The sequence below is a fragment of the Lemur catta genome, chromosome X (genome assembly GCF_020740605.2).
Source record: "Lemur catta isolate mLemCat1 chromosome X, mLemCat1.pri, whole genome shotgun sequence".
NCBI lineage: Eukaryota > Metazoa > Chordata > Mammalia > Primates > Lemuridae > Lemur > Lemur catta.
The window spans coordinates 17,458,205-17,469,934 of record NC_059155.1 but is presented as its reverse complement, the minus strand read 5'-3'; positions in this window follow the sequence as shown (position 1 = coordinate 17,469,934).

The window sequence follows — 11,730 nt, the reverse complement described above, 5'->3', positions numbered from 1 at the left end:
GAAGTAGACATTATACATCAATCTATGCTTTTTACAACACCTAACTCACTTGTGGGCATGAGTGAGGACTTTGTAAAGGTTTCTGAATACTTACCTTTGGCCACCTCACCACTGAGGTCATTCAGGAAAAGAATAACATTTTAATACTTATTAAAGGGTGCAAAAGATATTTAAGTCTGTAAATATGATATCACAAATCAGGTTTACATGTGTCACCAATTTTACTGGAAAGATTTGTAGGATATTCACCATTGCCCTGTTTCCTTAATGTAGGTTTTCAAACCTTTAGGAAGAAGTAGAAATAATGTTTGCTTTTCTACACTGGCTTCCTTAAATTTTTTTTCTTCTATCTTCTAGGTTCCTGAGATTCTGCAACTCACTCAGTCATATAAGATTGATAAACCAGGGAAGGGATTTGGTCATTGTTATCCAATGTTTTGGAACTTACAATTATCTGTGGATGTTTTATCCTGAGACACTCCCTGCCTTATTTTCTCCAAAGGAGGAATTTATTATGTATCAACAGTAAAATTTGAGGAATTTCTGTTAAGCACTTACTGAAAGTGGTTCCTTTACTTAAAAAAATTTAAGAGACTTAAGCAGAGTTGCCAAGTGTGCCAATGAGGTCTTTGGTGGCTTAGCAAATTCTTGTTTTCCCATCTCCCTCCCATTTTATGTTTCATCATTATGTTTACCTCTCTCTTTTGAGAATTATTATTTCCTTTATGCATACATCTGTGTATCCATACATTCATTCATTGCACATCATTAAAAATTACCAGTCCTAATCTCTGTGCCTTGTAAAACGCTCAAGGTAATTATTAGTCACGTTATGCAAATGTGCAAAGGTGAAAGATTAACACATACCTGCTTCTTCCCAGTAGCCCTCTGGAGCACTTTATGTGAATGTCAATGGATTTTTTTTAGAGAAAATAATTTCTGCTATGGGAGCCACACACAAAGGAGTGATGCCAATGTTGAGATTTGTAACCACAGTAGATGGAAAGGGGTAAATCCCAGCAAGTTAGTGGACAGGTAGAGCTTTATTTCATTCAACTGGCTGCCCACTCTTCCAATCAAAATCTTTCATTATCGAATTCACAAATAGACTTACTACATTCCAGGCACATAGTAGGTGCTTTACATATATTAATTCATTTGATTCTCACTACAACCCTGTGAGGTAAGCCCTATTACTATCCCTGTTTAAAGGATAAGGAAACTGAGGCATAGAGAACTTTAGTGCATTCTCTAGGGTCACACAGCCAGTGGATGATGGAGCTGACATTCAAACCCAGGCAGCCTGTCTCCAGATTTAATGTTCTTAGCCACTATACTATGGTATGAAACTGGTTTGATTAACTTAGTTGTAAATCTGTATTTCTGTCATAGCTACTCCATGTCTTCTTCTAAATATGGGCCACGTATGTGTATTAGAGAGCAGCTCAGAACCAAGGAAAATGGTGTATGGCTTTGCCCTCAACATTTAAATGTAGCGCACAAGGATTTATGGGGAAGCTACCAAAAAGATCGACTTAAACTAGTGCTAACAGGAAACGTGTGCAGGAATTTGATGACACAGGAAAGAAGAGGATTTTTTTTTAAGAAGTTGTCTTTTGAGTCTTGAGATTATAAAACTTTAAACGATTTTCTCTTAAGGGAAATCTTTTAATTTAATTTTTATTTTTAACATTATTATTTGTTTTTAGAGATGGAGTCTCACTATGTTGCCCAGGCTGGCCTTGAACTGGGGTCAAGAGATCCTCCCACCTCAGCCTTTAGAGTAGCTGAAACTACAGGGTCACACTGCTGCTCTTGGCTTCTTCAGGGTAATCTTCAGTTAGCGTTTTCTAGTAGTCACATTAGCACAAAATTTTTAAACTCATCTTCAAACTTGAACTGAAAGTAAAGGGGATGAGATATCTAAAAATCGGAAAGTTTCATATTTAAATATGATAATGTCGCTAGCCAGGCAAGGAAAAATTCTAGAAAAATATAAGAGCTTTTCTAAGAATGAGTCTTACAAAGTGAATGAAAGACTATGTGGCTTTTAGAAGCTTAGTGATTGCTAAGGTAGTGTTAACATTGCTGAAACTTTGACTATTTAAAACTTAGAATAGGTTAAAAGAGAGAGTACAGAATTTGTTCTGACAGGCTACCATGCAAGATAATGTACTTTTGTAATTGAGAATAAAGGACAAAAAGAGTAGAGCCAATGAACTCCATTTAGTTTATCTAGTGATATTTCATAATTGATCCCATCAATGGATGTTAATCTTTCTTTAATGGTGTGGTAATTTTCTAGAGTTCCTCATTTTCTGGTTATAGAAATACCTATTCCTAAGCCTGCTACACATTTCGAACATGATCACTAAAGCAATCTCATTCAATCCTAGGGCTTCAAGTACCATTTATATATTATTAACTCTCAAATTTTTATCTCTAGTTCTGAATTGTCCCAAGACTGTGTATCCACTATCTACCCTGTATCTCTGCTTGGAAGTTTAACAAGCAGTTCAAACTTTTCATGTTCAAAACAGAATTCCTTAATCTCTTACTAAGCCTGCTCCTTCCCTACTGTGCCTCATTTCAATAAATGGCATCACCATTTACTTTGTTGCTTAGACTGGAATCCTTAGTATCATTTTTTTATTAACCTTTCTCTCATATAACCCACATCTAATCCTTTAGAAAATCACACCAGCCCTCAGTTAAAAATATATTCAGAATATGGCACTTTTTACTATCATAGTGCAAGCCACCATCGTCTCTTGACTAGACAATTACAGGAGCATCTTAAGTCACTCTCTGCTTCCATTGTGCAGCCATCCAGTTTATTGTCTGTTCAGCAACCAGAGTGATCTTTAAAACATGGCTAATATCCATTCATCTCTCTGATCAAAACCTTCCAATGGCTCCCCATCTCATGAAAAGTGAAAGCCAAAGTCTTTAAAGTGGCCTACAAGGCACCACACAAACTGTCCCCTCTGCCTCTCTGAACTTTCCTCCTTCTCCTTTCCTCCTTGTGTACTCTGCCCTAACAACACAGTCCTCTTTGTCACAACCCACTAGTTACAGTCTCTTTCTTCAGGACCATTGCACTTGCTAGTCCATCTGCCTGAAACACTTTCTACTCAGTTATCTTCATGCATCCTTCATCAGAGGCCATCCCTGATCATCCTTTCTATAATAACATAACTTCTTTCCCTCATTCCACTAGTCACTATCTAGCTCCTTACCTGGATTTTTAAAAATGGTATTATCATTACCTAACATCTTTTTGCTTATTTATTTATTTATGATCTGTCACTATTACTGGAATGTAAGCTCAACGAGTACGGGAATTTATCTGTTTGTTCATTGCTATATCCCATTTACCTAGCACAGAACTCAATAACTGTTCATTGAACAAATGACTGACTGAATGAATGAATGAAAAACTAAATGGAAGTAACCTAGGGAGATAGTAGGTCTTAGTCTGAGGAAGGAACTAAAACATTTCTTCAAAGATATACTGCCAATCTAAAATAGTTTACAAGATCCCCCAATATTCTTGTAAAAGATCCAGCTGGTCTCTTTTCTGGCAATACAGCCACTTTAAAGTCAATGCTAATATGCAGTGAATATGATCCATAAAATCTGTTGTTTTCTTCAAAATTAGATGGAAGATTCATAGATGAGAGATGGTTTTGAAATTCTGTTTAGTAACTCATTTAAGCATTTTAAAATCCAGTGCCACTAATAAAATGACAACTTGAACCAATTAATATTTTTGATCTTTATTTTTCTTGAAATTATGATGTGTCCTGGCTGTTAGGAATTTTCTGCCAGTTGCCCAGTCTCCAGCCGGGACTTAACTTTCTAATTTTATTAAGGCTCAATCCAAGGACACACATGTGTACACTCTGGTTTCCTGTTAATAGTTCATTAACAAGTTCATTATGTGTTTGTCCCTGTCTCAGCATTATCAAGGACAAACCAGGAAGGACCATGATATTATGGTAAAGTTCTATATGATTGTTTCTCTCCTTTGATTGAAGAACTGTTTATTTTATAATACATTTTAGACACTAAAGGGTATAAATAAAAAAGAGTTGTTTTGTAATTTCTATTCTTGGGAAAAAAATGAAGTAGAAAAGAACTGTTTGAATGCATTTATGGAGAAAGGAGTCGTACCATATTCCATTAATTATTTTTAAATGATTCAAATAAATTAAAGAGTATTTAATATTAAATGGCAATGTGATCTAGTGGAAACTAATTCTTATATAGGCTCTGTCATTAGCTAACTAAATGATTTTGATTATATCTCTCCTTTCAGGGCCTTGGTTTCCTTGTCTGTAAAGAAGGGAGTTATACTAGAGTTTTTATATTTTTTTTTAGTCATATCAGTTTAAGATTCTATGAATATGATACTTCCTAACTTTTGAGAGTAGGAATATCAGTTCTCATGATATGATTGATTACTAAATATTTTGTGATCTCAACAATTGCTGAATCTAGATAATGGATATGTGTGATTTCACTGTACTAATTCTACTGCTATGTATGTTGGAATAATCTCACAATAGCAAATTTAGAAATATAATTCTTGAATAATTGTTTAATAATTTACTACATCCAAACTGATCTTGTGCAGTCTATTTTATGTCTATAATGTTTTTGTCCATTATTCTCTGACACATTTTTACAAAATAACAGTCCCTCTATGATCACTCCAGAGCAGTTTTCTGCAGCTTTTAGGTAGCTGTGCCAAGGTTCAAACTACATTAAAAATTTTCCCTGTGCACAGATTTTCAAGGTGAAACTATTCAGTAATCAGGAAACTAGCAAAGGTTTTTAATAAGCGTGATATAATTTGTATTGATTTGGCAACTCACAACATGTAATTTAGGTTGGCTTAATTATCTGTAACTAATTCTTAAACCCAGGATTCTACACATTGTCAGGAGATGTGTTTCTGGAAGATAATGTGGCAGGCTACACTGTAGCTAAGAAAGTATCTTTTGATGTCAAGCAATCCTAAATTCAAGTACCCATTTGTTAGTCCATTAACAAGTTCATTATGTGAACTTTGTTATTTCCTAAATGTGAAATCTTGAGAAAGTTATTTAACTTTTCCAAGCCTCAGTTTCTTCTTCTGTAAAATGGGAATGTCAATAGTAGTTTCTGCATCATGGAGTTCTTGTGAGGACTAAAGAACATGAGTAATCATTGAACATACTGCCTGACGTGCAGTTTAAACCAATGATATCAGCCTATACTGTCATTATTGTCCTTATAAGTTAGTTATTTGCAGTATTGGAATTAAAGTTATAGGTGGAAGAATTTGAAAAAGCAAGGGAGGAAATATGGTAGCATTCAACATTTATTGAACATCTACTATATTCTAGGAACTGGATTTATAGAGACAAGTAAGGCACAGTTCTTGCCCCTAAGGAAATCACATACTAAGGTGAGAAACAGACATGTGAAAGATTAGTCAGGGCTGAACTTAAACGAGTGACAGAGTAGGTAATTGTTGCTATGCTAAGACTTAAGGGGGAGTAAAAACAAAACAGAACAAAACACAAAAATCTCTGGCATGTCACTGAGTTTGAAACACCATCAGCATATTTTCCCTTTGGATTTTGTGTATTCTTTGATTTTTGGATTCCATGTGCAAACATACTTGGGTGGAATAACACTTTAAGTAATATCAATTAGCACTTTAACGAAGGTTTGTTTTTGTATTACTTAGGGTTCAGGGTAAGGTGCCATAATCAAGAGATCTCAAAATATGATGGCTCAAGCAAAAGACCAAAAGGTGGGCAGGCAGCAGCACTGCTGCAGAAGGTCACCCAAGGCCCAGGGTCCTTCTGACTTGTTGCTTTGCCATCTCCTACTATGTTGACCTCGTCTATGTGGTCAAATATGGCTTCCACTGTCACATCTGGGCTATATCCTGCTGGTTGGGTGGGAGGAGGGAAAGAAGAGGACAATGATTTTCTTGTCAAAACATGACCCAAAGGTTGTATGCATCACTTCTTGCATATCATTGTCTAAATTTCAATCATGTTTTCATACCAAGCTGCAAGGAATCTGGAAAATGTAGTCTCTAGCTGGGAGGCTGTACACCCAGCTAAAACTCATGAGTTTCTATTACTAAAAGGAAAAATAGAATGGATACTGGGAAACAAGTAGTCTCTGCCATAGTTTATCTGACAACTTTATCTTGATTAGCTTCCTAAAAGGCTTAGGCCTTTACAAAAAAATGGGCTATATGAGTGAAAAAGAAACTGTTATAAAGGAGGTTGACTTGTCTGGGATGTTTTCGGACAGCAGCCAATTCTCTAAATCTCCATTTCTCTGACACCAACTGAGTGCCCAACAATCCATTTCAATTATGACACTAACTATCTATAATTAGTGCAGACCCTGCAGGTTAAGAGCTCAGTTCCACAAGATTGCCCCCACTTCAGAAGCCAGTAACAAGTTCCACTACTTCTGACCAACCAACTGTGATTCTCAGGTTTCCATGACTCCCCATCAGATTTAATAATTCACTAGAATGACTCACAGAACTCAAAAAAACACTTTACTTACTATTATCAGTTTATTATAAAGAATACAAGTCAGTAACAGCCAAATGGAAGAGCTTCATAGGGTTAGGTATGAGGTGGGGAGTCACGGAGCTTCCATGCACTCTCTAGGCATGCCACCCTCCCAACACCAAGTGTGTTTGCCAATCCAGAAGCTCTCTGAACCCTTTTGTTTAGGGATTTTTTTTATGGAGGTTTCATTATATAGGCACGATTGACAGAATCACTGGCCATTGGTGATTGACTCAATCTCCAACCACTCTCGCATCCCTGGATGTCAGGAAAGGGGCTAAAAGTTCCAACCCTCTCTGGCTCCCAGCCCCCATCCTGTAAAAGTCACCTCATTAGTGTAAAGCCTGGTGTGGTTGAAAGGGACTCATTATGAATAACAGAAGACATTCCTATTACTCAGAAAATTCCACAGGTTTTAGGGACTCTGTGATGGGAATCAGGGACAAAAACCAGATATATTTTTTATTATCCTACAGCTTGATATTATCAAGAGCAAGGGTGGCCCCCAAACCATCTCTGCTTGAGGATGCTCATCCTTTTCACAATGTAGGTACAATTAGTTGTTCTGTCCTCTGAGCTCCCTTTGCTGCCAATGATTCCCTCTATCACACTGTACTGTTGTTCTTACATGGTACTGTAAATATTTAGTAGTTTCTAGCTTCTATCCCTCTAAGTAGAATGTGAACTACATGAAATAGTATCTAATTCACCTTTGTACCCTGCTATCTGGCACAGTGCTTGGCACATCATTGCTCTGTAACTATTGCATGAGTGTGAGTAGACGCAAAACAGAGCACTGCTGACCTCTGTGGTCTGTACTCAGGCCTGTTTGATGCTAATTCTTACTCCCAACAAGTATCTGGGGAATGGACCCTGATGTTGCAAACTGTATTTTCCGGCTCACGTAGGTTTCCTGATAATCTCAGTTCTGGTTTCCTGCTGTTGAATCTGTGGTAGGTTGGAGGGGAATTCAGAGTTCATAAATTAGTTTCAGCAAAATAAAAACTGCATGTGGGAGAAAGCAGGCAGTCTCGATGCCCTCTGTTTCACAGAATGTGTTCTTTATAGCACACTGGTGTTCCGTACGATGTGCCAACTTCACCACATAACCTTTCAAGTCAGTTTTCTGAAGGTGTTTTGATTTAAAAATATGCCCTTAGAAACTCAGAAGTTTGATATTTGCATAAATGTTTAAAAAATGTTATAAATTCAGAGAATTTTGTTAAAAACCATGTGTGTACATGTTCTATATGCATATACACAAAATAGTCAAATGTTGCTTACTTTTGTTTTTGCCTGTTTAATGCCCTTTAACCATACAAAGGACATTAACTACTTTGAGACATTCAATACTGACTTTGCTGATGTGTCATTTCAACAGCAGTTCAGGAATACTTGTTTCCTGTTTTGATGATCAACAGGATGCTTGGGAGTTATAAAGCTTTACAGAATGAAAAATGATATCACGATCCCTGCCAGCCAATCATTTTAGCTACTGTGATGTCAGAAAAAAATCCAAATAGTGGAGTGACTCTGCAGGAATTCACTCCATAAGACTAGGCCTCAAATCTAGGTGACCTAGATTTTATTTCTCCAGAATTTTTGACTTCTGGAAAGTAACTTAACCCATTAAATCTTGACGTATAGCCATTTGTCAAACTAAAATAGTATCCACTTGGCTATCTGAGGGGAGTAGTGGAGAAAATAAAGTAGCATATGTGTTCTTGCTACTGAGGCCATGGAAAGCCCTTGTCTACCTCAGCCCCATCTTAGCTGCACTCCTGTCAGCCTAGGAAGTCTCAGCTCTGACACAGCCCTGGCCCAATGAGAACCATTCTCTGTTATTGAGTAGTAGTCTGGAAATAGCTCTGTATGTGCTATAACTTTGGAATTGATTTGGGCCCCTGGGCACCTTTGGAAGCATCAGGCTTTAGCTCTTACCTCTTTCTCCACCATCTGCTATTGGCTGTAATCTGGAAGCTCAATTCTTCCTCTGTCTCTGTTGAGATTGGGGCCCAGGCCTAAATCTTTTTGCCTAGTTTCTGCTGGCCCCTTTCCAGGGACTGCTGACTGCTTGCTGAATCATTTCTATTGTCTTGCCCAGTTCTCTAAAAATAATGGCTTGATCCCAACTATCCTGAAAAATTTCCCCACTCTGAGGCCCTGATATACCTCCTCACTCCATGCCCTTTGGGAGACACTGACTCTAATCTGCATCAAATTTGGGTTTACACCTTCTCTTGATTTTGGTGTAGACCACCTTCCATCTTGGGAGGGCCTGCCCCAAATAGTCTTACCAGCCTCTTTTCTCTGCACTGCTCAGGTTTATTCCCGAATCTTCTTTTCTTAGGATTTGGAATGTGCCTTGTATCTAGAGCAGAGGTACAAGTATACAAGTATTATTGGCAACTTCCCAAGCTAAGAATATATTTATTTGTATTGATGCCATTAGAAAGCATTCAAATAGGACTTTTAGTAGATTCAAATGAATTGTCTTTTTATTATATTTCTCTTCACATCAAGAAGCAAAGCTTATGTTTTCACTGATTAAGCTATCAAATCAAAGTGGAAAGGAATATCTAATGGACCTTAACAACTGAGGCATGGTGCATTATCATTTATAACTGTATTTTATTAACTAAATTTAACTTATGGTTTGCATATCTACAAATAAAGGCACTCTATCCTTCAAAGATATTATTGTGCTTCTATTTCTTTGAAGTATGCCTCTCCAATATCATAGTATATAATAAGAATATCGTAAAGCTGGGTCAGTGACATTGAAAGATAAATTATAATGAAATATTTGCAAGTGTCAGAAGATTTGAGGGAAATAGGAAGCTTGAATAAAACTTTTTGGAGATTTAAAAAAAATAGAAGACAAATGAGTTAATTGGAACTGCAATCTCAGCAAAAGGAAAGAAGATTTTGAATCTAGGTCTTCTTTTTGTTATCATGTGTCAACAACTTCTGATTATAAAATGCCTCATGTAGGCCTGACAAATAATTTCTGACAAAAATGATTACAAGAGAGCCAAACCAGCTGATGTGTGAAAAGCAAATGCCAAACTCCCTAAACAATTCTCAGTTTCTTCTCACTTTCCTAACTTCAATTTAGAGAGAAACATTAACTAGGGAAATGAATAAAATAGAAAAGACATCTTGGGGTAAAACATAAAGTTAGTAATAGAAAGAAGATTGTATACATAGTCCCTTCTTCATTTAGACCTCTTGCCTTTTATTTGTTTATTCACATGTTTAATGTAATATATTTCTTTAGAATCTGAGGGAAATTATCAAGTCTGAACCTGTGATCCTAAGGAAGGAAGATAATTTTTATCCATTGGAATATTATTAGGTGGTATTGAGAGGTTGGATCTAACCTCAATCCATTCTGATTTGGCAATAAATCACTGACAACATCTCATCTACTCTAGAAAAGCATAAAAAGTATTCTGGCTTCTTATGGTTCCTAGACATGGAAATTAAATCAGGGGCAGACAAAAATTCTTTGGAGGACGGCCGCAGTGGCTCACGTCTGTAATCCTAGCCCTCTGGGAGGCCCAGGCAGGAGGATCGTTGGAGCTCAGGAGTTTGAGACCAGCCTGAGCAAGAGCAAGACCTCTGTCTTTACTAAAAAAATGGAAAGAAATTAGCTGGACAACTAAAAATATATAGAAAAACTTAGCCGGGCATGGTGGCACAATGCCTGTAGTCCCAGCTACTCGGGAGGCTGAGGCAGGAGGATCGCTTGAGCCCAGGAGTTGGAGGTTGCTGTGAGCTAGGCTGATGCCACGGCACTCTAGCCCGGGCAACAGAGTGAGACGCTATCTCAAAAAAAATAAAAATAAAAAAATAAAGAAAACTTTAGTGGTGGCCTGAGTTTCTTTACTTAATTTTATCTGGGCTGAAATAAAATCTCTCTTGGTTGTGTAAAGAACGATTTGATAGGCCGGGCGCGGTGGCTCACGCCTGTAATCATAGCACTCTGGGAGGCTGAGGCGGGTGGATTGTTTGAGCTCAGGAGTTCAAGACCAGCCTGAGCAAGAGCGAGACCCCGTCTCTACTAAAAATAGAAAGAAATTATCTGGCCAACTTAAAATATATATATAAAAAAGTAGCGAGGCATGGTGGTGCATGCCTGTAGTCCCAGCTACTCGGGAGGCTGAGGCAGTAGGATTGCTTGAGCCCAGGAGTTTGAGGTTGCTGTGAGCTAGGCTGACGCCAAGGCACTCACTCTAGCCCAGGCAACACAGTGAGACTCTGTCTCAAAAAAAAAAAAAAAAAAAAAAAGAACGATTTGATAAATTTTCAACGGGAAAAGAGGTGTATACATATCACTTATTGAATTTTAATTATAACACCAAGGATTGTATTATAGAAATCAGAGGAAATTTAGACATCGTCTGGTTCTATTAGCTCATTTTAAATATGAGAAACTGACCATTTCTTAGGGAAAGTGCAGAGGCGATTTTGTTTGGAAATAGAAGATTAGACTAGATCTGCGGTCCCCAAATGCCCACCCACCCCCCGCCCCTGGGGCCACGGACTGGTACCAGTCCCTGGCCTGTTAGGAACTGGGCCCCACAGCAGGAGGTGAGTGGCAGGTGGGCTAGCGAAGCTTCATCTGTATTTACAGCTGCTCTCCATCTCCATCTCCCCCGAACCCCAGGGAAAAATTGTCTTCTATGAAACTGGTCCCTGGTGCCAAAAAGTCTGGGGACCGCTGGACTAGATGACTTCTGAGATCTCATTCAATACATTTTTTGAAACTGAGGCCCATAGAGTTTAAGGAAATTGCCCGAGGTCACAGAGCCGACTGTGGGAGGGAGAGCCTAGGGTAGAATCCAGGTTTCCAGATTCCTTATCTATTTTATGACTGTTTTGAATAATTAAAGGTATTTGAATCTCAAAACAGTGATGCCTTTGAGTAATACACTCCGAGGAAACAACATAGACCTGACAATCACACATTTATCTTTGGATTATCTTTTAATTCTCAATGTGGTGAGTCACATAGTAAAATAACGTTGGAATACTAAGATGCCGTATGAGGAAATAATTAAAAGGGAAAGAAAGTTACTCAGATGAATCTAATTTCCTCTGAATCTTTTGTCAAATGTGACCTTGAATGCTG